Source organism: Oncorhynchus mykiss, chromosome 7 (assembly GCF_057628025.1).
Source record: "Oncorhynchus mykiss isolate SJ-2025 chromosome 7, ASM5762802v1, whole genome shotgun sequence".
NCBI lineage: Eukaryota > Metazoa > Chordata > Actinopteri > Salmoniformes > Salmonidae > Oncorhynchus > Oncorhynchus mykiss.
The window spans coordinates 2,585,001-2,612,500 of NC_143028.1; the positions used below are offsets into that span (position 1 = coordinate 2,585,001).

The following is a 27,500-nucleotide window of genomic DNA, read 5'->3' on the forward strand; positions in this document are numbered from 1 at the left end:
TGCAACAGTTCACAGACAGCAGTAAATATCCTGCTTGGGCAAGATGTGGAAAGCGGCTGGCCTCTCATTCAACAGTGAATGAACCCCTTTGTTGGTCGTCCCCACATTGTTCACTATATCACTCATGTCGAGTTTCGCCAACCACTTGATAGGCAATGTCATGCTTTTTATGTGTGAATGTGTTTTTTTGGTCAAATGTTGTGGAAAGGTTTGGGGGAAACCAGCGTGCAACATAGAAATAATTCCTTCCTGTCGACTCCCTGGGGATGTAGGGCACATTTCTGCTCAAGAGTCCGGCGCTTCCCAATACCTCATGACGAAGACCTCTCTTCTGTGTGTGTGTGTGTGTGTGTGTGTGTGTGTGTGTGTGTGTGTGTGTGTGTGTGTGTGTGTGTGTGTGTGTGTGTGTGTGTGTGTGTGTGTGTGTGTGAGAGAGTGTGAGAGAGAGAAGCCCTAATTCGGTGGCAGTGCACAGAGAGTCCCTCTATTAAGTCAGTGTGAAACACAGGACCAGATGGGAGGGTCTGAATGCACTGCAACGTTACATGACATTCCTGCAGGCTTTTATAAGACCGTTTTAACACAGCAGCTGTGTGTGTGTGTGTGTGTGTGTGTGTGTGTGTGTGTGTGTGTGTGTGTGTGTGTGTGTGTGTGTGTGTTGCGCGTGCGTGCGCGGCCTTTGGATGCTGGCCAGGTTGGCGTACTAAATAAGTATTGTGAGACTTGTAAGGAGTTGTTTCCTGGACACCCCGATACACAGGCTCTCACACTCTCATCTTGGCACTAGACTTGTCCTGCACCCTTATTAGTAGTAGTACGGTAGTCAGCCCTCCACTCTGTATTGGCATGTCCTCCTCTAGCTACAACCCCCTGATCTCTGTAAAGTGTTGACTGCCTAGTGTCCAGTGTGCGGCCACAAGGGTCTCTGTCACCACGACAACGCCTGCCATGGAAACAAGAGCCTTGAGGGATCAGCCCTTTGAGGCTTACTCAAACTATAGGGCCTCTGTGTATCTCTGTCTGGATCTATAGGGCCTCTGTGTATCTCTGTCTGGATATATAGGGTCTCTGTGTATCACTGTCTGGATCTATAGGGCCTCTGTGTATCTCTGTCTGGATCTATAGGGCCTCTGTGTATCACTGTCTGGATCTATAGGGCCTCTGTGTATCTCTTTCTGGATATATAGGGTCTCTGTGTATCTCTGTAAGGATCTATAGGGCCTCTGTGTATCTCTGTCTGGATCTATAGGGCCTCTGTGTATCTCTGTCTGGATCTATAGGGCCTGTGTGCATCTCTGTCTGGATCTATAGGGCCTGTGTGTATCTCTGTCTGGATATATAGGGTCTCTGTGTATCTCTGTTTGGATCTATAGGGTCTCTGTGTATCTCTGTCTGGATATATAGGGCCTCTGTGTATCTCTGTCTGGATCTATAGGGCTTCTGTGTATATCTGTCTGGATCTATAGGGCCTGTGTGTATCTCTGTCTGGATCTATAGGGCCTGTGTGTATCTCTGTCTGGATATATAAGGTCTCTGTGTATCTCTGTCTGGATCTATAGGGCCTGTGTGCATCTCTGTCTGGATATATAGGGTCTCTGTATATCACTGTCTGGATCTATAGGGCCTGTGTGTATCTCTGTCTGGATCTATAGGGTCTCTGTGTATCTCTGTCTGGATCTATAGGGCCTGTGTGTATCTCTGTCTGGATCTATAGGGTCTCTGTGTATCTCTGTCTGGATCTATAGGGCCTGTGTGTATCTCTGTCTGGATATATAGGGTCTCTGTGTATCTCTGTCTACTATTTAGATGGAGCCAGAGGGCAGAGAGATATACAGCAGGGGCAGGCTACCCCAAAACACTCCGCATATCCTCTTCTCTACACTACTGAACAATACTCTACTCTACTCTACTCTACAGTACACTACACTATTCTACTTAACACTATTCTACTCTACTCTACTCTACTCTACACTACTGAACACTACTCGACACTACTCTACTGAACAATACTCTACTCTACACTACTGAACACTGCACTACTGAACACTACTCTGCACTACTGAACACTACTCTACACTACTGAACACTACTCTACTCTACTGAACACTACTCTACACTACACTACTGAACACTACTCTACTCTACAGTACACTACTGAACACTACTCTACACTACACTACTGAACACTACTCTACTCTACAGTACACTACACTATTCTACTTAACACTATTCTACTCTACTCTACTCTACTCTACTCTGCACTACTGAACACTACTTTACTGAACACTATACTACTCTACTCTACTCTACTGAACACTACACTACTCTACTCTACTCTACTGAACACTACACTACTCTACTGAACACTACACTACACTACTGAGCACTACTCTACTGAACACTACTTTACTCTACTCTACTGAACACTTCTCTACTCTACTGAACACTACTCTACACTACACTACTGAACACTACTCTACTCTACACTACTGAACACTGCACTACTGAACACTACTCTACACTACTGAACACTACTCTACTCTACTGAACACTACTCTACACTACACTACTGAACACTACTCTACTCTACTCTACTGAACACTACTCTACACTACACTACTGAACACTACTCTACACTACACTACTGAACACTACCCCACACTACACTACACTACTGAACACTACTCTACTCTACTGAACACTACTCTACACTACACTACTGAACACTACTCTACTCTACTCTACTGAACACTACTCTACACTACACTACTGAACACTACCCTACACTACACTACTGAACACTGCACTACTGAACACTACTCTACACTACTGAACACTACCCTACACTACACTACTGAACACTACCCTACACTACACTACTGAACACTACTCTACTCTACACTACTGAACACTTCTCTACACTACTGAACACTACTCTACACTACACTACTGAACACTACTCTACTCTACACTACTGAACACTTCTCTACACTACTGAACACTACTCTACACTACACTACTGAACACTACCCTACACTACACTACTGAACACTACTCTACTCTACACTACTGAACACTTCTCTACTCTACTGAACACTACTCTACTCTACACTACTGAACACTTCTCTACTCTACTCTACTGAACACTACTCTACACTGCTCTACTCTACTGAACACTACTCTACACTACACTACTGAACACTACACTACACTACTGAACACTACTCTACACTACATTACTGAACACTACTCTACTCTACACTACACTACTGAACACTACTCTACACTACACTACTGAACACTGCCCTACACTACACTACTGAACACTACCCTACACTACACTACTGAACACTACTCTACTCTACACTACACTACTGAACACTACTCTACACTACACTACTGAACACTACCCTACACTACACTACTGAACACTACTCTACTCTACACTACTGAACAATACTCTACTCTACACTACTGAACACTACTCTACACTACTGAACACTACTCTACACTACATTACTGAACACTACACTACACTACATTACTGAACACTACTCTACTCTACACTACACTACTGAACACTACTCTACTGAACACTACTGAACACTACTCTACTCTACACTACTGAACACTACACTACACTACTGAACACTACTCTACACTACATTACTGAACACTACTCTACTCTACACTACACTACTGAACACTACTCTACTGAACACTACTGAACACTACTCTACTCTACACTACTGAACACTACCCTACACTACACTACTGAACAATACTCTCCTCTAGATGTTTTTGACAGGTGTTACAATGCTTTGTAACCTCTTCATAGCACATTTGTTTCAATCTCACAGGACAAACAGTGAGTCCAGGAATTCCCTGATTAAATCAAATGATTGCCCTATGACCCTTGAGTGGACTCTCCTCTTATTGGTGTTACCATGGTAAATTGACTATGGAGTGAAGAACGTCACCCCCAAACTGACCTCAGAGTAGTGTTAGTTCGACAGTGATCAGTGTTAGGGTCCGTTGGCGCTCTAGCCGCTCTCACTTGAACCTTGTGCCATGCCATTATTGGACGGCAGGTAGAGCAAAAGAGCAAAAGGTTGCTGTCTGGAATACCCAAGCAGACAAGGTGAAGCAAAATCAAACCTTTGTCTGGACCTATCAGGGTGTGTGTTTGCTGCACATGAACACACAAAATAGATCAATGCAGGTGGCTTGGAGCTGGTGACTGCTGACAGTAAGGGACTGAGCCTAGGAGACTGTCTGTCTGCCTGTCTCTCTGACTCTGTCTCTATGTATGCCTGTGCATATTTCTGTGTGTGTTTGTGTGTGCGTGTGTGTGTGTGTGTGTGTGTGTGTGTGTGTGTGTGTGTGTGTGTGTATATTCAAGTAGAGGGGGAGAAGGGGGCGTTCTGACGCTTGAACTCCTCTGTACATGTAGCCTCATTATTTTCAGCATCATAAATCCCAATATAATACCACTAGGGTCATTAGCTTTATGTCCTGGCCTGTCGCTCCATAAACAGTGTGAGAACTCTCTCCTGGGCGGGGCTGCTGTTCTCCTAGCTGACACACACAAGGGGAAGATTGACTGTTGTCTTGATCTGCTTGTCATTTAGCTCTGTGACAAAGTGTGAGAGAGACAGAGGCTTCTATCTTCCTTGTACTGTATGTGTGTGTGTGTGTGTGTGTGTGTCATCTTAAACTGCAAGGGACTGCAGATGATGCGTGTTTGTGTGTGTGTGTGTGTGTGTGTGTGTGTTGGCGTGCACTTGTGCTTTACCAGGCATGTTATGCTGACGTGCTGTAGGCGTCTGGACCACTAACTGCCTGACTCACCATTAGAACCTGGGGTGTATTCAGTCAGCTGAAACGTTCAGATAGAAACCATTCCTTAGTCTACACGACAAGCAATCATAACTGTTCTACGCAAGACATTTCTATCTGAACATTGAATAACATTTTGGTCTCTTGAACAGGACCGATGGCTTCAGGAAGGATTACAACTTCCTTGTGTGACAACGAGAGCTAGCCAATAGCTTTCATCTATCCATGGTCCATGTTGTCTATGTGTCTTTTTACATGAGTATATGGGGAATCTGAGACACTGAACACTTTATCCCTCTCTAACGTTCCTCTGCATTCTTAGCCTCTCGGGAACAACAAAACTGTCCTCTGGTGTTTTGCATCCCTGTCATGTCTTGCCAGTCGTTAGCTAGCTTTGATGAGCTAGCTAGCACTCCTGAGGTAGGCGTCGGCCACAGATATGGATACATTAGCCTACATACAGTGTGTTGTTTTGATGTTACGTCACTTTGTGCTCGCTGTACAATGTGTTGGCTACATGGCTCTCAAGACTGGTGTGTTGTGCTTTCAGGGTGTGGATCTAAGAACAAAACATGTTGCCAAAGATGCATTTCTAGTCTGGTACCATATCTGGTTCTAGTCTGGGACCATATCTGGTTCTAGTCTGGGACCATATCTGTTTCTAGTCTGGGACCATATCTGTTTCTAGTCTGGGACCATATCTGTTTCTAGTCTGGGACCATATCTGGTTCTAGTCTGGGACCATGTCTGGTTCTAGTCTGGGACCATATCTGTTTCTAGTCTGGGACCATATCTGTTTCTAGCCTGATACCATATATGTTTCTAGTCTGGTACCATATCTGTTTCTAGCCTGGGACCATATCTGGTTCTAGTCTGGGACCATATCTGGTTCTAGTCTGGGACCATGTCTGGTTCTAGTCTGGGACCATATCTGTTTCTAGCCTGGGACCATATCTGTTTATAGTCTGGGACCATATCTGTTTCTAGCCTGGGACCATATATGTTTCTAGCCTGGGACCATATCTGTTTCTAGCCTGGTACCATATATGTTTCTAGTCTGGGACCATATATGTTTCTAGTCTGGTACCATATCTGTTTCTAGCCTGGGACCATATCTGGTTCTAGTCTGGGACCATATCTGGTTCTAGTCTGGGACCATGTCTGGTTCTAGTCTGGGACCATATCTGTTTCTAGCCTGGGACCATATCTGTTTATAGTCTGGGACCATATCTGTTTCTAGCCTGGGACCATATATGTTTCTAGTCTGGGACCATATCTGTTTCTAGCCTGGTACCATATCTGGTTCTAGTCTGGGACCATATCTGGTTCTAGTCTGGGACCATGTCTGGTTCTAGTCTGGGACCATATCTGTTTCTAGCCTGGGACCATATCTGTTTATAGTCTGGGACCATATCTGTTTCTAGCCTGGGACCATATATGTTTCTAGCCTGGGACCATATCTGTTTCTAGCCTGGTACCATATATGTTTCTAGTCTGGGACCATATCTGGTTCTAGTCTGGGACCATGTCTGGTTCTAGTCTGGGACCATATCTGGTTCTAGTCTGGGACCATATCTGTTTCTAGCCTGGGACCATATCTGTTTCTAGCCTGGTACCATATATGTTTCTAGTCTGGGACCATATCTGTTTCTAGTCTGGGACCATATCTGTTTCTAGCCTGGTACCATATCTGGTTCTAGTCTGGTACCATATCTGTTTCTAGTCTGGTACCATGTCTGTTTGTGCTGTATATCCAACTCCTATGGTCATGGGCATTTACAACAAGTTGGCGATACAGCACAAAGAGATCTGGAACCAGGCTATGGTCTCTGCAGTCCTCTACAACCCAACACTTCTTCTCATGTAATTGATAAACACAAATTAGGCTTCTCTGAAGACTATCTGGGCTGACCTATCACAGACAGTGTTTTTGAACAGGGGCACCACTACCAGGGGCCCTCAAGGCTCTGTCTTCAGTCCTACCCTCATTCACATGCTAATCTCAGGCCATCTGCTCCATGCTTTAGGGCCCACGTGACAGCCCCCTTTCCCACTCCACTTGCTCCCTGGTAGGGGAACCCTCCTCGGGGTCCCTACTGCTTCCACCCTCATCCACTCCAAAGTGACACACACACACTCACAAACACATGCACACATGCACACACACCCTCCTCCATTTTCATCGCAGGGTCAAAGACCCCTTCTCCCAGAGGAGATGAGCTCAGTACAAAGTAGTTATCTTTCAGGATGACCTCTCACAATACTGGAGCTGTCTTTCACGATGACCTCTCACGATACTGGAGCTGTCTTTCAGGATTACCTCTCACAATACTGGAGCTGTCTTTCAGAATGACCTCTCACGATACTGGAGCTGTCTTTCAGATTGACCTCTCACAATACTGGAGCTGTCTTTCAGAATGACCTCTCACAATACTGGAGCTGTCTTTCATAATGACCTCTCACGATACTGGAGCTGTCTTTCAGGATGACCTCTCACAATACTGGAACTTTCTTTCAGGATGACCTCTCACAATACTGGAGCTGTCTTTCAGAATGACCTCTCACAATACTGGAGCTGTCTTTCAGGATGACCTCTCACAATACTGGAGCTGTCTTTCAGGATGACCTCTCACAATACTGGAGCTGTCTTTCAGGATGACCTCTCACAATACTGGAGCTCACTACTACATTGCTTAATGACCCCTCACCTCTACCCTGCTCTGCACTAGAGTGTCAGCCACTGTTAGCCTGGGTGTTAGCGGGGCAATTTAAAAATGTGGTGTCCGAGGTACTGCTGCTAGCATTAGCTTAGCTATGAGTTGTGCTCCCCCTCTCTTGGAGTGAGCATGCTTTTCTCTGTTACTCCCGGACTTCCACTGTCTCTCTACCTCTGTCTGTCTAGCCAACAACTAAGGCAATGCAGTAAGTAAATAAATATGGTCATTTAGCAGCTGCTTTTATTCAATGGGGCTTACAGTTCTATTGACATACCAGTGTATAGCTATCTGTCATTTTAACTCAAACTTGTATGTTTCCATGCCAAGGCCAGCTATTTCCTGTGTGGAGAGAGACTGCAGCATCACATGTGAATCAGGCTTGACCCAACACATGAAGGAAAGAGCTAGAAGATTAAACCCTTTTTCTCTGCATTCATATCTGAGTTAGTGAAAACATACACAGTCTCAGTCCCACACACACACACACACACACACACACACACACACACACACACACACACACACACACACACACACACACACACACACACACACACACACACACACACACACACACACACACACACACACACACACACACACACACACACACACACACACACACACAAACAAACAACCCCAGTTGGTCCTGCCCAGCATCATTCCCCTCAGTCTGCAGTAGTGATGAGTTGAGTCAGTGTGACAGAGCCATGGAAAGAGGATGTCACAAGGGTGCATTCTTGGTGCAGCGTCCCTCAGTGGTTGATGACTGATGCACCACCAGCACCATCTGTCTCTGTCTGTCTCTTTCTCTATCTATATATCTGTCTGTCTTTTCACAGGTGATTGACACAAAGTGGAGGAGATAGGAGTTCTAACTTTCTTCGTGTTTCACTTTTGGCCTTGGTTATTTAGCCTTTATAAAGGTTATGTTAGATAATGTTACTTGATACCGCAAGGTCAGAGGTTAAGAACTATTCATAGCAAGGAAGGACATTCCAGTTTATTGAAGTCATTCTGCTTCCAATAGCACAGAGGATGTTGTGGTGTGTTGGCAGGGGAGATTGACATGTGCTTCACAGAGCCTGAGAGATTGCTGTCATCATTGATGCAGACTGCAGAGGAGTCTCTCTTCCCCCACTCTCCCTTTTACTGTCACACCCTCACTCTTCTTCTTCCTCTATCCTTCTGTCTATCTCTCCTCCTCTCTCTGTCTGTTTCTCTCTCTCTTCCTTTATCTCCCTTTCTCTCACTTTCTAACTGGTTGTAAACAAAGTCCCAATAACAACTATGATTGGCTTGCCTTGGGTCTGATAAACTGGATTTGTGGTAGCCATGGTTACTGGGTCGTTCAGTTACATGGAGACAAAGTTGGCATTGACTTGTATTGTAGCTCATCACCGCAGAGTTGTGCAAGTCTAGAAACAGACAACCAGCAAACCCAAGTATAATGTATTTGGTTGATAAAGACAGAGTTTTTATTAATATTTTATTAAAATATAGTTTATAGTAGTTCACATCTATATGGGGTTAATATTTGTTGACTAGATCACATTGATCATTGTTCATAATGGACTACTCAAACTACTCACTTTCACTGTAAATAGTGACCTTGTACTTGGACCACATTAGTACAGGAAATGATTAGTGTTAAGGTACGGTATCTGCTGAACACACAAACACACACACACTCTGCTAGGTCTGACATATGTAAGACAGCTGTCATATTCCTTTGATGATGACCTATAGATCTTCACTTCCTTCCAGCGAGTGGAAAATCCAATAGCCTCTCACTCTGATTTAATACACACTGCTCACTTCAAGGTACAACTATTACCCAGTGGTGGGGTCTCCCAGTGGTGGGGTCTCCCAGTGGTGGGGTCTCCCAGTTGTGGGGTCTCCCAGTGGTGGGGTCTCCCAGTGGTGGGGTCTCCCAGTGGTGGGGTCTCCCAGTTGTGGGGTCTCCCAGTGGTGGGGTCTCCCAGTGGTGGGGTCTCCCAGTGGTTGAAGTGGTCTTTGCTTTTTAGACCGTCAATCGATCAAGGATGTAGCAGCCCATATCTTGCATAATGAATGGCATGCGTGTTATTATAAATATTTAGAAGGGGTCATTTGTATGTCAGGGTGGCCATGGTGAAAGTACCTTGATTGAGAATTTTCGTTGGTTCCATTGGGTGTGCTACCGTCTCATATGACCGAAAAAAGAACATCCGAACTGGGATTATTCACCACGAACTGGAAGAAGCTTTTTCCTTTAACGAGTCCAACGAGAAAGATTTACTGCTCCCAATAGCCTCTCACTCTGATTTAATACACACTGCTCACTTCAATGTACAACTATTACCCAGTGGTGGGGTCTCCCAGTGGTGGGGTCTCCCAGTGGTGGGGTCTCCCAGTGGTGGGGTCTCCCAGTTGTGGGGTCTCCCAGTGGTGGGGTCTCCCAGTTGTGGGGTCTCCCAGTGGTGGGGTCTCCCAGTGGTGGGGTCTCCCAGTGGTGGGGTCTCTCAGTGGTGGGGTCTCCCAGTGGTGGGGTTTCCCAGTGGTGGGGTCTCCCAGTGGTGGGGTCTCCCAGTTGTGGGGTCTCCCAGTGGTGGGGTCTCCCAGTGGTGGGGTCTCCCAGTGGTTGAAGTGGTCTTTGCTTTTTAGACCGTCAATCGATCAAGGATGTAGCAGCCCATATCTTCCATAATGAATGGCATGCGTGTTATTATAAATATTTAGAAGGGGTCATTTGTATGTCAGGGTGGCCATGGTGAAAGTACCTTGATTGAGAATTTTCGTTGGTTCCATTGGGTGTGCTACCGTCTCATATGACCGAAAAAAGAACATCCGAACTGGGATTATTCACCACGAACTGGAAGAAGCTTTTTCCTTTAACGAGTCCAACGAGAAAGATTTACTGCTCTCCTGGGAACAAGCCCAGATCCTCTTAATTTGCGTGAAGAAAAGATGGAGGAAAAGAGGACGCAGATCGGGCTGCCTTTTGAGAATCCGTAGGTGAGCGAGTAAACTCCCACTGCCTTCCGTTTTACTTGCCAACATGTTTTGATAGCACAGACTGGAATATGTTCCAGGATTCATCCAATGAACATTGAGGAGTATAACACCTCAGTCATTGGCCTCATCAATAAGTGTATCGACGAAGTCCACACCACAGTGACCATACGTACATATCACAACCAGAAGCCATGGATTACAGGCAACATCCGCATTGAGCTAAAGGCTAGAGCTTCCGCTTTCAAGGAGTGGGAACACTAATCCGGAAGCCTATAAGAAATCCCACTATGCCCTCAGACGAACCATCAAACAAGCAAAGCGTCAATACAGGATTAAGATTGAATCCTACTATACCGGCTCTGACAATTGTCGGATGTGAAAGGGCTTGAAAACTCTTACGAACTGCAAAGGGAAACCCAGACGCGAGCCTACCAGACAAGCTAAATGCCTTTTATGCTCGCTTCGAGGCAAGCAACACTGAAGCATGCACGAGTTCACCAGCTTTTCTGGATGACTGTGTGATAATGCTCTCGGTAGCCGATGTGAGCAAGACCTTTATTAATAAACAAGTCAACATTCACAAAGCCAGATAGATTACCAGGACATGTACTCAAAGCATGCACGGACCAACTGGCAAGTGTCTTCACTGACATTTTCAACCTCTCCCTGACTGAGTCTGTAATATCTACATGTTTCAAGCAGACCACCATAGTCCCTGTACCTAAGGAAGCGAAAGTAACCTGCCTAAATGACTACTGCCCCGTAGTACTCTCCTCTAAAGCCATGAAGTACTTTGGAAGGCTGGTCATGGCTCACATCAACAGCATCCTCCCGGATACCCTAGATCCACTCCAATTTGCATACCGCCCCAACAGATCCACAGATTACGCAATCTCAATCGCATTCCACACTGCCCTTTCCCACCTGGACAAAATAAATGCCTATGTGAGAATGCCGTTAATTGACAACAGCTCAGCGTTCAACACCATAGTGCCCACGAAGCTCATCACTAAGCTAAGGACCCTGGGACTAAACACCTCCCTCTGCAACTGGATCCTGGACTTCCGGACGGGCCGCCCCCAGGTGGTAAGGGTAGGCAACAACACGTCTGCCACACTGATCCTCAACACTGGGGCCCCTCAGGGGTGTGTACTTAGTCGCCTCCTGTACTCCCTGTTCATCCATGACTGCGTGGCCAAACATGACTCCAACACCATCATTAAGTTTGCTGATGACACAACAGTGGTAGGCCTGATCACCTATGTATGTGTGCGCAAGCGTGTGTGTGGCTTCCTCTCCATGGCAGTAAAAGTCCTTTGCAGCTGTCTGCTGGGCTGATGACTTCCAGAGACTTTACAGCTGTCTCTAACCTCTGTCTGCTGGGCTGATGACTTCCAGAGACTTTACAGCTGTCTCTAACCTCTGTCTGCTGGGCAGATGACTTCCAGAGACTTTACAGCTGTCTCTAACCTCAGTCTGCTGGGCTGAGGACTTCCAGAGACTTTACAGCTGTCTCTAACCTCTGTCTGCTGGGCTGATGAATTCCAGAGACTTTACAGCTGTCTCTAACCTCTGTCTGCTGGGCTGATGACTTCCAGAGACTTTACAGCTGTCTCTAACCTCTGTCTGCTGGGCTGATGACTTCCAGAGACTTTACAGCTGTCTCCAACCTCTGTCTGATGGGCTGATGACTTCCAGAGACTTTACAGCTGTCTCTAACCTCTGTCTGCTGGGCTGATGACTTCCAGAGACTTTACAGCTTTCTCTAACCTCTGTCTGCTGGGCTGATGACTTCCAAAGACTTTACAGCTGTCTCTAACCTCTGTCTGCTGGGCTGATGACTTCCAGAGACTTTACAGCTGTCTCTAACCTCTGTCTGATGGGCTGATGACTTCCAGAGACTTTACAGCTGTCTCTAAACTCTGTCTGCTGGGCTGATGACTTCCAGAGACTTTACAGCTGTCTCTAACCTCTGTCTGCTGGGCTGATGACTTCCAGAGACTTTACAGCTTTCTCTAACCTCTGTCTGCTGGGCTGATGACTTCCAAAGACTTTACAGCTGTCTCTAACCTCTGTCTGCTGGGCTGATGACTTCCAGAGACGTCCTCTTCTCTCAGTTACAGTGACACGTGTGTCCTCACTGCTCTAGATCTGTGAATCATTATCTGCTAAACCTCACACTCCCTTTAGTAATGAACCAATGGCTGATGAGAAGATGAACACTTCCTTCCCTATGAGACACTGACAAATTGGTTCCGTGTAGCTCAGTTGGTAGAGCATGGTGCTTTTTAGGCCAAAGGCCCGTGGAGCGGATTCCGTCTGGGACAACCCATATGATAAAATGTATACATGCATGACTGTAGATGGCTTTGGAAGTATATGGCATATATTATTATATTATTATTTGACAAAAGACTAATCAGTGTGAGATATTGATCTGACAGATCTGACATGCCGACCCATTGACCAGGGGGTGTTGTGGTCATTCCTCCAGTTAGGCCCAGTGTGTGTCCACAAGTATTCAGGTCCTGGAACCTCATGCTTGGGTACTAATGTGGACCAGATGGGGCCATGAGAGGGCTCAATGGAGGGTCTAGGAGCCCCACAGGAAAGACTTAGCAGAGACAACATGACAACATGCCTCCTACAAATTACAGCTATTAACCCCCCACGCTAAAGACATACCCCATCCATATCTGCTGCATGTTAGGCTTCTTACATGGGTTTATAACCAGGGCCTTTCCAGAGCTTCTTACATGGGTTTATAACCAGGGCCTTTCAGAGCTTCTTACATGGGTTTATAACCAGGGCCTTTCAGAGCTTCTTACATGGGTTTACAACCAGGGCCTTTCAGAGCTTCTTACATGGGTTTACAACCAGGGCCTTTCAGAGCTTCTTACATGGGTTTACAACCAGGGTCTTTCCAGAGCTTCTTACATGGGTTTACAACCAGGGTCTTTCCAGAGCTTCTTACATGGGTTTACAACCAGGGCCTTTCAGAGCTTCTTACATGGGTTTACAACCAGGGCCTTTCAGAGCTTCTTACATGGGTTTATAACCAGGGTCTTTCAGAGCTTCTTACATGGGTTTACAACCAGGGCCTTTCAGAGCTTCTTACATGGGTTTATAACCAGGGTCTTTCAGAGCTTCTTACATGGGTTTACAACCAGGGCCTTTCAGAGCTTCTTACATGGGTTTACAACCAGGGCCTTTCAGAGCTTCTTACATGGGTTTACAACCAGGGCCTTTCAGAGCTTCTTACATGGGTTTACAACCAGGGCCTTTCAGAGCTTCTTACATGGGTTTACAACCAGGGTCTTTCCAGAGCTTCTTACATGGGTTTATAACCAGGGTCTTTCAGAGCTTCTTACATGGGTTTACAACCAGGGCCTTTCAGAGCTTCTTACATGGGTTTACAACCAGGGTCTTTCCAGAGCTTCTTACATGGGTTTATAACCAGGGTCTTTCAGAGCTTCTTACATGGGTTTACAACCAGGGCCTTTCAGAGCTTCTTACATGGCTTTATAACCAGGGTCTTTCAGAGCTTCTTACATGGGTTTATAACCAGGGTCTTTCAGAGCTTCTTACATGGGTTTATACCAGGGTCTTTCAGAGCTTCTTACATGAGTTTATAACCAGGGTCTTTCCAGAGCTTCTTACATGGGTTTATAACCGGGGTCTTTCAGAGCTTCTTACATGGGTTTACAACCAGGGTCTTTCCAGAGCTTCTTACATGGGTTTATAACCAGGGTCTTTCAGAGCTTCTTACATGGGTTTACAACCAGGGCCTTTCAGAGCTTCTTACATGGGTTTATAACCAGGGTCTTTCAGAGCTTCTTACATGGGTTTACAACCAGGGCCTTTCAGAGCTTCTTACATGGGTTAATAACCAGGGCCTTTCCTGTCATGTATTGTCATGTTGTGTCTTTCTGTCCTTTCCTTTCACCCTGTCTCCCTCTGCTGGTCGTATTAGGTTACCTTTTCTCCCCCGCTTTCCCCCAGCTGTTCCTTGTCTCCTCCTAACTACCCATTCACCCCGTTTCCCACCTGTTCCCTTTTTCCCTCTGATTAGGTCCCTATATCTCTCTCTGTTTCTGCTCCTGTCTTTGTCGGATTCTTGTTTGTTGTGTTTCATGCCTGAACCAGACTATCGTCCTGTTTGCTGTAACCTTGTCCTGTCCTGTCGGAATCTGCCGGTCTGTCTGAACCTACCTATGTTTGGTTATGGGCCATCCCTGGCTAGTTTGTCATAATCCTTCCATTAATTGGTCTAGTAATTATATCCTCTCCTGGAACGTCTCTTGTCATGTGAAATGTTTAATGTCTGCTATCCCTCCTGTTTCCTCTGTCTCTTCTTCACAGGAGGAGCCTGGTGATTTGACAGGGGTGCCGGAGGAATATCACGATCTGCGCACGGTGTTCAGTCGGTCCAGGGCCACCTCTCTTCCTCCACACCGGTCGTATGATTGTAGTATTGATCTCCTTCCGGGAACCACTCCCCCCCGGGGTAGACTATACTCTCTGTCGGCTCCCGAACGTAAGGCTCTCGAGGATTATTTGTCTGTAGCTCTTGACGCCGGCACCATAGTCCCCTCCTCCTCTCCCGCCGGAGCGGGGTTTTTTTTTGTCAAGAAGAAGGACGGGTCTCTGCGCCCCTGCATAGATTATCGAGGGCTGAATGACATAACAGTGAAGAATCGTTATCCGCTTCCTCTTATGTCTTCAGCCTTCGAGATCCTGCAGGGAGCCAGGTTTTTCACTAAGTTGGACCTTCGTAACGCTTACCATCTCGTGCGCATCAGGGAGGGGGACGAGTGGAAGACGGCGTTTAATACTCCGTTAGGGCACTTTGAATACCGGGTTCTTCCTTTCGGCCTCGCTAACGCTCCAGCTGTCTTTCAGGCATTAGTCAATGATGTCCTGAGAGACATGCTGAACATCTTTGTTTTCGTTTACCTTGACGATATCCTGATTTTTTCACCGTCACTCCAGATTCATGTTCAGCACGTTCGACGTGTCCTCCAGCGCCTTTTAGAGAATTGTCTTTTTGTGAAGGCTGAGAAGTGCACTTTTCATGCCTCCTCCGTCACATTTCTCGGTTCTGTTATTTCCGCTGAAGGCATTAAGATGGATCCCGCTAAGGTCCAAGCTGTCATTGATTGGTCCGCCCCTAAGTCACGCATCGAGCTGCAGCGCTTTCTCGGCTTCGCGAACTTCTATCGTCGTTTCATCCGTAATTTCGGTCAGGTGGCAGCTCCTCTCACAGCCCTTACTTCTGTCAAGACGTGCTTTAAGTGGTCCGTTTCCACCCAGGGAGCTTTTGATCTCCTCAAGAATCGTTTTACATCCGCTCCTATCCTTGTTACACCTGACGTCTCTAGACAGTTCGTTGTCGAGGTTGACGCGTCAGAGGTGGGCGTGGGAGCCATTCTTTCTCAGCGCTCCCTCTCTGACGACAAGGTCCACCCATGCGCGTATTTTTCTCATCGCCTGTCGCCGTCGGAACGTAACTATGATGTGGGAAACCGCGAACTGCTCGCCATCCGGTTAGCCCTAGGCGAATGGCGACAGTGGTTGGAGGGCGCGACCGTTCCTTTTGTCGTTTGGACTGACCATAGGAACCTTGAGTACATCCGTTCTGCCAAACGACTTAATGCGCGTCAGGCGCGTTGGGCGCTGTTTTTCGCTCGTTTCGAGTTCGTGATTTCTTATCGTCCGGGCTCTAAGAACACCAAGCCTGATGCTTTATCTCGTCTCTTCAGTTCTTCAGTAGCCTCCACTGACCCCGAGGGGATTCTCCCTGAGGGGCGTGTTGTCGGGTTGACTGTCTGGGGAATTGAGAGGCAGGTAAAGCAAGCGCTCACTCACACTCCGTCGCCGCGCGCTTGTCCTAGGAACCTTCTTTTCGTTCCCGTTCCTACTCGTCTGGCCGTTCTTCAGTGGGCTCACTCTGCCAAGTTAGCCGGCCACCCTGGCGTTCGAGGTACGCTTGCTTCCATTCGCCAGCGTTTTTGGTGGCCCACCCGGGAGCATGACACGCGTCGTTTCGTGGCTGCTTGTTCGGTCTGCGCGCAGACTAAGTCCGGTAACTCTCCTCCTGCCGGCCGTCTCAGGCCGCTTCCCATTCCCTCTCGACCGTGGTCTCACATCGCCTTAGATTTTGTCACCGGACTGCCTTCGTCAGCGGGGAAGACTGTTATTCTTACGGTTGTCGATAGGTTCTCTAAGGCGGCTCATTTCATTCCCCTTGCTAAGCTTCCTTCTGCTAAAGAGACGGCACAAATCATCATCGAGAATGTTTTCAGAATTCATGGCCTTCCGTCAGACGTCGTTTCGGACAGAGGTCCGCAATTCACGTCTCAATTTTGGAGGGAGTTTTGCCGTTTGATTGGGGCTTCCGTCAGTCTCTCTTCCGGCTTTCACCCCCAGTCTAACGGTCAAGCAGAACGGGCCAATCAGACTATTGGTCGCATCTTACGCAGTCTTTCTTTTCGCAACCCTGCGTCTTGGTCAGAACAGCTCCCCTGGGCAGAATACGCCCACAACTCGCTTCCTTCGTCTGCGACCGGGCTATCTCCTTTTCAGAGTAGCCTCGGGTACCAGCCTCCGCTGTTCTCATCTCAGTTCGCCGAGTCCAGCGTCCCCTCCGCTCAGGCTTTTGTCCAACGTTGCGAGCGCACCTGGAAGAGGGTCAGGTCTGCACTTTGCCGTTATAGGACGCAGACTGTGAGGGCTGCTAATAAGCGTAGAACTAAGAGTCCTAGATATTGTTGCGGTCAGAGAGTTTGGCTCTCCACTCAGAACCTTCCCCTTAAGACGGCTTCTCGCAAGTTGACCCCGCGGTTCATTGGTCCGTTCCGTATTTCTCGGGTCATTAATCCTGTCGCAGTTCGACTTCTTCTTCCGCGATACCTTCGTCGCGTCCACCCGGTCTTCCATGTCTCCTGTATCAAGCCCGTTCTTCGCGCCCCCGCTCGTCTCCCCCCCCCCCCCCCCCATCCTTGTCGAGGGCGCACCCATCTACAGGGTCCGCAGGATTTTGGACATGCGTCCTCGGGGCCGTGGTCACCAGTACCTCGTAGATTGGGAGGGGTACGGTCCTGAGGAGAGGAGTTGGGTTCCCTCTCGGGACGTGCTGGACCGTGCGCTGATCGAGGATTTCCTCCGTTGCCGCCAGGTTTCCTCCTCGAGTGCGCCAGGAGGCGCTCGGTGAGTGGGGGGGTACTGTCATGTATTGTCATGTTGTGTCTTTCTGTCCTTTCCTTTCACCCTGTCTCCCTCTGCTGGTCGTATTAGGTTACCTTTTCTCCCCTGCTTTCCCCCAGCTGTTCCTTGTCTCCTCCTAACTACCCATTCACCCCGTTTCCCACCTGTTCCCTTTTTCCCTCTGATTAGGTCCCTATATCTCTCTCTGTTTCTGCTCCTGTCTTTGTCGGATTCTTGTTTGTTGTGTTTCATGCCTGAACCAGACTATCGTCCTGTTTGCTGTAACCTTGTCCTGTCCTGTCGGAATCTGCCGGTCTGTCTGAACCTACCTATGTTTGGTTATTAAAGAAGCTCTGTTAAGTTAATTCGCTTTTGGGTCCTCATTCACTCCCCGTGACATTTCCAGTCTGTTTTCTTTCTTTTCTTACCCAATGAGCAGATAGGAAGGCACAGATCTGAAGGGACATTTGTAGCTTTGAATTGTAGCAATGTCTCGTAATCTTTCTATTTGTTTTGTTTTTCTGGGATCACATTTGACGAGCAGTTGGCTGTAGTTATCTGTTCTGAAGGATCAGGGACTGCTGCATACGCTGACTGTCTGTGTGTATCACACATAGTCTAACGCCACTACTAATTTGAGTCTCCCTGTACAGGGAGGGATTGAGTGAGTCATTGGTAGTGCATCTGTTCTGGGGGAGTATGAGCTAAACTAAACAGTCCTGGGGCAGTGTCAGCTAAACTAACCTGTTCTGGGGTAGTGTCAGCTAAACTAACCTGTTCTGGGGTAGTATGAGCTAAACTAACCTGTTCTGGGGTAGTATGAGCTAAACTAACCTGTTCTGGGGTAGTGTCAGCTAAACTAACCTGTTCTGGGGTATTGTCAGATAAACTAACCTGTTCTGGTGTAGTGTCAGCTAAACTAACCTGTTCTGGGGTAGTGTCAGATAAACTAACCTGTTCTGGGGTAGTGTCAGATAAACTAACCTGTTCTGGGGTAGTCTCAGGTCAGGCAGTGTTTCTCAGTGAGATTTGATGTTGCTGTTTTTCCATTGGCCTGCATGGCCTCTGAGGCAGTGAGTCATCTGGAATCCTCTTGATGGTCTACAGTAGCCTGTGTTTTAGAGACACTTCAAAGCCCATGGGCTACACCCGGTGGTTGCCGTAAAACGTGCACACGGGGGAGTACATACGGGCACGCACACACACACCACATGCACCATTTCAAACCCACAGACGTGTGCGCATATACACACACACATACGCACTGGCAGGCACACGCCCTAACACATATTATACAAGTTTATGAAACTCCATTAAACCAGTTGAACGCTCTCTACCCCCTCTATTCCCCCTCTCTCCCCCTCTCTTCCCCCTTTCTGCATCACCCCTCTCCCTCCTCCGTGTCATAAACATGACCCCTCTCTACACTTCCGCTCCCCTTCCAAATCCCTCTGCCTCTGTTCTAAATGGACCTCTCAGAGGCATATTTCCCATATGAGGAGTTTCCTGTGTGCTGCCTGTATCAGGAGGAGAATGAGGAGTTTCCTGTGTGCTGTCTATATCAGGAGGAGAATGAGGAGTTTCCTGTGTGCTGTCTATATCAGGAGGAGAATGTGGAGTTTCCTGTGTGCTGTCTATATCAGGAGGAGAATGAGGAGTTTCCTGTGTGCTGCTTGTATCAGAAGGAGAATGTGGAGTTTCCTGTGTGCTGCCTGTATCAGAAGGAGAATGAGGAGTTTCCTGTGTGCTGCCTGTATCAGAAGGAAACTGAGGAGTTTCCTGTGTGCTGCCTGTATCAGAAGGAGAATGAGGGAATAACATGGGAATTATAGAAAAGGTGGGAGAGAGGGAGACAGACACGGTCTATGGACTCCTCATCCAGCAGCTCACTCCCTAGTGTGTGTGTGTGTTAGAAAGAGAGAGTCAGGACTTTCCCATAATTCCATTCAGTGGCAATCTATGGGCCTCTGCCAGTCCTACAGTTAAATAAGTGATGCACCCCTAATGGCACCCTAGGCCCTATGTAGTGTACCCCATAGACTCTGGTCTAAAGTAGTGTACCCCATAGACTCTGGTCTAAAGTAGTGCACCTCATAGACTCTGGTCTAAAGTAGTGCACCTCATAGACTCTGGTCTAAAGTAGTGCACCTCATATACTCTGGTCTAAAGTAGTGCACCTCATAGACTCTGGTCTAAAGTAGTGCACCTCATAGACTCTGGTCTAAAGTAGTGCACCTCATAGACTCTGGTCTAAAGTAGTGCACCTCATAGACTCTGGTCTAAAGTAGTGCACCTCATAGACTCTGGTCTAAAGTAGTGCACCTCATAGACTCTGGTCTAAAGTTGTGTACCTCATAGACTCTGGTCTAAAGTAGTGCACCTCATAGACTCTGGTCTAAAGTTGTGCACCTCATAGACTCTGGTCTAAAGTAGTGCACCTCATAGACTCTGGTCTAAAGTAGTGCACCTCATAGACTCTGGTCTAAAGTAGTGCACCTCATAGACTCTGGTCTAAAGTAGTGCACCTCATAGACTCTGGTCTAAAGTAGTGCACCTCATAGACTCTGGTCTAAAGTAGTGCACCTCATATACTCTGGTCTAAAGTTGTGCACCTCATAGACTCTGGTCTAAAGTAGTGCACCTCATAGACTCTGGTCTAAAGTTGTGCACCTCATAGACTCTGGTCTAAAGTAGTGCACTATATAGGGAATAGGGTTCCATTTGGGATATTGAGGATTGAAATTGGCAACAGTCAGTCTTGTCATTGCGGCTCTAGATTTGTGTTAACAGCTTCACCCCACGTGCTTGGCCAATGAGTGTATTTGCTGTGTGTTCTTGGCTAGGGACAGGATAGAGAATGTATATTCTCAGGGTTCTTATAGGAAAACAGACAGTGTTTATTCGTTTTTCATGTTGACTGTTAGGGGTGCAGCAGAGCAGATACTGTACCTCTTAGGGACTTCCAATGGTCAACCATCTGGAAACCATTCTCACTCAAGTAGAGCCAAAATAGAATATATTGTTCTCTACCTACCTATCCCTCTCTACCTACCTATCACTCTCTACCTACCTATCATTCTCTACCTACCTATCATTCTCTACCTACCTATCCCTCTCTACCTACCTATCACTCTCTACCTACCTATCATTCTCTACCTACCTATCATTCTCTACCTACCTATCACTCTTTACCTACCTATCACTCTCTACCTACCTATCATTCTCTACCTACCTATCATTCTCTACCTACCTATCACTCTTTACCTACCTATCACTCTCTACCTACCTATCATTCTCTACCTACCTATCACTCTATACCTACCTATCACTCTTTACCTACCTATCCCTCTCTACCTACCTATCCCTCTCTACTTACCTATCACTCTCTACCTACCTATCATTCTCTACCTACCTATCATTCTCTACCTACCTATCATTCTCTACCTACCTATCATTCTCTACCTACCTATCACTCTTTACCTACCTATCCCTCTCTACCTACCTATCACTCTCTACCTACCTATCATTCTCTACCTACCTATCACTCTATACCTATATATCACTCTCTACCTACCGATCACTCTTTACCTACCTATCCCTCTCTACCTACCTATCACTCTCTACCTACCTATCATTCTCTACCTACCTATCACTCTATACCTATATATCACTCTCTACCTACCGATCACTCTTTACCTACCTATCCCTCTCTACCTACCTATCCCTCTCTACTTACCTATCACTCTCTACCTACCTATCATTCTCTACCTACCTATCATTCTCTACCTACCTATCATTCTCTACCTACCTATCATTCTCTACCTACCTATCACTCTTTACCTACCTATCCCTCTCTACCTACCTATCACTCTCTACCTACCTATCATTCTCTACCTACCTATCACTCTATACCTATATATCACTCTCTACCTACCGATCACTCTTTACCTACCTATCCCTCTCTACCTACCTATCACTCTCTACCTACCTATCATTCTCTACCTACCTATCACTCTATACCTATATATCACTCTCTACCTACCGATCACTCTTTACCTACCTATCCCTCTCTACCTACCTATCCCTCTCTACTTACCTATCACTCTCTACCTACCTATCACTCTCTACCTACCATTCTCTACCTACCTACCACTCTTTACCTACCTATCACTCTTTACCTACCTATCCCTCTCTACCTACCTCTCCCTCTCTACTTACCTATCACTCTCTACCTATCTATCACTCTCTACCTACCTATCACTCTCTACTTACATATCACTCTCTACTTACATATCACTCTCTACTTACATATCACTCTCTACTTACATACCACTCTCTACCTACCTATCACTCTTTACCTACCTATCACTCTCTACTTACATATCACTCTCTACCTACCTATCACTCTTTACCTACCTATCACTCTCTACCTACCTATCACCCTCTACCTACCTATCACTCTCTACCTACCTATCAGTCTCTACTTACATGTCACTCTCTACTTACCTATCACTCTCTACCTACCTATCACTCTTTACCTACCTATCACTCTCTACCTACCTATCACTCTCTACCTCACTCTCTACCTACCTATCACTCTCTACCTCACTCTCTACTTACATATCACTCTCTACCTACCTATCACGCAGGACTGGGGTACAGGGCTAGGGTACAGGGCTATGGTTCAAGGTTGCGGCTAGGGTGCAGGACTCGGGTACAGGGCTAGGGTACAGGGCTATGGTTCAAGGTTGCGGCTAGGATACATGGCTAGGGTACAGGGCTAGGGTGCAGGACTGGGGTACAGGGCTAGGGTTCAAGGCTGGGTCCAGGGTACAGGGCTAGGGTTCAAGGCTGGGGTACAGGGCTGGTGTACAGGGCTAGGGTTCAAGGCTGGGGTACAGGGCTGGGGTACAGGGCTAGGGTTCAAGGCTGGGGTACAGGGCTGGGGTACAGGGCTGGGGTACAGGGCTGGGGTACAGGGCTGGGGTACAGGGGTGGGGTACAGGGTACAGGGCTGGTGCTGTGGGCTTAGTACAGATCACAACCCCATCTCACCACAGGGTCTACCCTCTGACTGTCTTCATATTATATCCCTGAGATTCAAATCCTTCTTGACAACTTACACTATTTGTTTTGGTATGCTTTGTTGACCTCTGAAAACCAGGATGAGGTCTTAACATCTAATTAAATATAGAAGGTTCATTTTTACTTATCATTCATTTTTACACATTTCTGCAAATTTGTATTTAATTTGTATTCATCCAAATGGCATTAGTAGGTAGCCTGTATCCATCCCCAAAGGATCGAACCAAATGGAGGATTGTAGGAGAGACGCTGGTGATGGACAGCCTGACCACAGCATCGACTGTGGGCTGTATGAGTAGGAAGCAAATCAAGGAATCCCCTTTTACTAGGTGATCCTAATGAGTGGATCCTGAGTCATTAGCTAGCAGGCGTCAGTCAGCCTTATTGCATCTGAGTCTGTAAGACTCTTTGAAGGGCTAGATTACCCTATTTCCTTCCTTTCCTTACCCTGTAAATCTATGGACAAGGTATGACAGCAATCCATGCTTAGGCCGTCTAGGCTGTCATTGTAAGTAAGAATTTGTTCTTAACGGACTTGCCTAGTTAATTAAAGGTTAAATAAAATTACAACTAAAAAAATGCTTTGGTTTAGTTTCTCTGGCACTGTTTGCACAAGTGACTTTGTCGAGCTTTACAGTCAATTTGAGATACTTTTGGATGATTTGGACATGACGTGTGGAAAATGCTAATATTTGGGTGAACTATCCCTTTAAAACACCTGACCAATGACCATGGCCTTGACCATGACTAATGAGTTGGCATACAGGGAGATGTCAGTGTCTGTCAATATCCAGACCCTTGTCTGGTAGTGGAGATTTACTGGGGCATCATGTTATGAGGTATCCCTTTCTCAGTTTCCCAGGCTACAGTTTGGGGAGGAATTGTCTAGTGCCTGAGATTACACTCTGAGTGGCACAATAGCAGTATTCACATTTCTTACATGGCAGTAATGGCTCTCTAAACCACAGTCCTTCAGACACCAGTTTGTTTTCCTACCCTCCAGCCCTCCAGACCTGCACAGATAGATTAGATTCTCAAGGGAATCCATAAAGTGGCCTCGCTGCTCAGCTGAGCTACAGTTCCACTGCTGGTGCCATGTTGGTCGGTGGAGCCTCTGTGATGCAACGTGGTCCAGGAAGGCTTCCTACGGTAGGATTACCCAGACACACAGGTGCCAGAGGAACAGCTGCTGTCAGTGGTTATGGAGAGATGGAGGATGGATAGGCTCATCCCTACAGGTGAACAGGGGTTGTTTGACAAAAGGTGTAAACAGGATATAAGTGTTGGAGAGGAACTGTAAACTGAATGGCTTAGACAGCACTCTTTACATCAAACATCTTCCCTACCACTCCTAACCATGTTCAAAACAATGTCAACAGTAAAGAATGGAAGGAGGGTTAGGTGCCCTATGTATGAGTCATCAGTAGATGTGGTCGAAGGAATGCTCACCAATGTTTTTGGGGTTGTCTTTGCTTTGAGTTTAATCTGTAATACATATCTGGATGATTCAGAAAACAATCATCTAGATTAATTGAGATTATATGATCTGCTCCTTTAATCCAGATCACAGTGTTGACTTCAATTTGACTGACTCTATCACCCCCTGCACTCTCCAATCCCTCCAATGGGATTACCTTTTAATTTGAGATTAGCCTGGGGCTCAGCAATGGGATTTGAGCCCATAAGAAACTCCTGAACACCATAGAAATTCATGTATGTCTCTTTCAGAGATGCTTCTTCTGAGACCCCTATGAACCATTTAGCATGTTCTACAACGCCTACAGGCTAAAACCACTAGCCTAGTCACTAACTAGCTGCTAACACACTGAGCTAACATTTAGTAATGTAAAGAGGAGCAGATGCCACAGTGCTGGTGGGTAAACAAAGTGTGAAGACCTAGTATGCAGTGTGGTGGCTGCAGCCGGTCTCTGCCTGTCTGTTGACAATGTGGGAGCAGATTGGCGCTGTGCGGCAGCTGCTTCCCCAGTGGCTGCTGAGGGAGATTAGCTGCTAGCGGCTACGCTAACTCACAAGGAATATGGCTTAGCGTTAGCTTAGCGTTAGCACTTAGCTGCTGCAGCAGGTTCTAATCAAGGCTGGCATGAGTCTGCTCAGAGGTGGTGTTGACAGGACTTTGTCTGCACCTCACTGGGGTTTCATTAACCCTTTCACCCCTTTACCCCTTTAACTCACTGAGTTAGTCCATAGGGAGAGGTGGGGGATCATTCCTTTCTGCTGGGCTAGGACTACTGCCATATGTGGCTTAGGCAGCACTCGTATTAGGATGTTTGCTGTAGAAATGTCGTCTAGACCATTGTTAAAGTCGCGTGTTTTCACTCCATCACTATTGTTTTTGGGCATGAAGAGGATGATGACCTGAAGTTCTGAGACAGTGACATGTTTATTAGAGAGTTAGGCTGAGGTTGGTCCTGGTCCACTGTCCTGGTCTGTCCTGGTCCACTGTCCTGGTCCACTATCCTGGTCCACTGTCCTGGTCCACTGTCCCGGTCTGTCCTGGCTGTCCTAGTCTGTCCTGGTCCACTGTCCCGGTCCACTGTCCTGGTCCACTGTCCTGGTCCACTGTCCCGGTCTGTCGTGGCTGTTCTAGTCTGTCCTGGTCTGTCCTGGTCTGTCCTCGTCCACTATCCTGGTCTGTCCTGGCTGTCCTGGTCTGTCCTGGTCCACTATCCTGGTCCACTATCCTGGTCTGTCCTGGTCCACTATCCTGGTCTGTCCTGGTCTTGAACAACCACTTACTTTGTCAGGATGGGAGGGAAATAGGAGGAAGGGAGAGAGAGCTAACTCTACCGTCCCCCTCTCTCTCTCTCTCTCCTCCCTCCTTTTTCCATAGCCCTCTCCCTTATCTTGGTCCATGCCACTTGCTTGAGCACCACAACATTGTGATATGAATAGGAGATGAGGGAGCACGCTCTACTTCAAACTCCTTAAGAAATGGATCGGTGTTACTGTTTCTATGGACACACTCCTTAACAAATGGATCGGTGCTACTGTTTCTATGGACACACTCCTTAACAAATGGATCGGTGTTACTGTTTCTATGGACACACTCCTTAACAAATGGATCGGTGTTACTGTTTCTATGGACACACTCCTTAACAAATGGATCGGTGTTACTGTTTCTATGGACACACTCCTTAACAAATGGATCGGTTCTACTGTTTCTATGGACACACTCCTTAACAAATGGATCGGTGCTACTGTTTCTATGGACACACTCCTTAATAACAAATGGATCGGTGCTACTGTTTCTATGGACACACTCCTTAACAAATGGATCGGTGCTACTGTTTCTATGGACACACTCCTTAACAAATGGATCGGTGCTACTGTTTCTATGGACACACTCCTTAACAAATGGATCGGTGCTACTGTTTCTATGGACACACTCCTTAACAAATGGATCGGTGCTACTGTTTCTATGGACACACTCCTTAACAAATGGATTGGTGCTACTGTTTCTATGGACACACTCCTTAACAAATGGATCGGTGCTACTGTTTCTATGGACACACTCCTTAACAAATGGATCGGTGTTACTGTTTCTATGGACACACTCCTTAACAAATGGATCGGTGCTACGGTTTCTACTTCAAACTCCTTAATAAATGAATAGGTGATATGGTTTCTATGGATAGACTCCTTAAGAAATGGATATCATAGCAACTAGCTGTTGTTCAACTGTAAGCCGCCAACACTGGGTCACAATGTCACATACAGTATCTCTACTGCAGAGATTTCACTGCATCTCATTGTGTGGTATGAGGTTAGTGTAATGGGAATGAGAGGAGTATTTCAGCAGGCTGTATTAGTAGTATTAGCAGTGTGCTACTGCAGATTCTACAGTCCTCTCTTTCTCTGTCAGTGTGGTTCCACAGTCTTCTCTTTCTCTCTCTGTCTGTGTGATTCCAGAGTCCTCTCTTTCTCTCTCTGTCTGAGTGATTCCAGAGTCCTCTCTTTCTCTCTCTGTGTGGTTCCACAGTCTTCTCTTTCTCTCTCTGTCTGTGTGGTCCCACAGTCTTCTCTTTCTCTCTCTGTCTGTGTGGTTCCAGAGTCCTCTCTTTCTCTCTCTGTGTGGTTCCACAGTCTTCTCTTTCTCTCTCTGTCTGTGTGGTTCCAGAGTCCTCTCTTTCTCTCTCTGTCCGTGTGGTTCCAGAGTCTTCTCTTTCTCTCTCTGTCTGTGTGGTTCCAGAGTCCTCTCTTTCTCTCTCTGTCCGTGTGGTTCCAGTCTTCTCTTTCTCTCTCTGTCCGTGTGGTTCCAGAGTCTTCTCTTTCTCTCTCTGTCTGTGTGGTTCCAGAGTCCTCGCTTTCTCTCTCTGTCCGTGTGGTTCCAGTCTTCTCTTTCTCTTTGTCTGTGTGATTCAACAGTCCCCTCTTTCTCTCTCAGTCTGTGGGATTCCACAGTACCCTCTTTCTCTCTCTGTCTGTGTGATTCCACAGTCCTCTCTGTCTCTTTCTGTCTGTGTGGTTCTTCAGTGTAGTTCTTTGTCTCTCTGCCGCTGTCAGCCCTGCCTACAAATTAGCACAGGGACAGAAAAATTATTCAGCATGAGGCATTGGGTAAGCCCTGCATCCCTACTCAATACACACATAACTACACACACTACTACACACACATACGCACGCACGCTCGCACAC

The 27,500-nt window shown here is 46.8% G+C and overlaps 1 protein-coding gene across 31 annotated transcripts in view; it reads left to right on the plus strand.

Annotated features, from left to right (window-relative positions):
- Positions 1 to 27,500, plus strand: part of LOC118965239 (microtubule-associated protein tau) — a 106,653-nt gene that overhangs the window by 11,318 nt on the left and 67,835 nt on the right. The window lies entirely within an intron of this gene.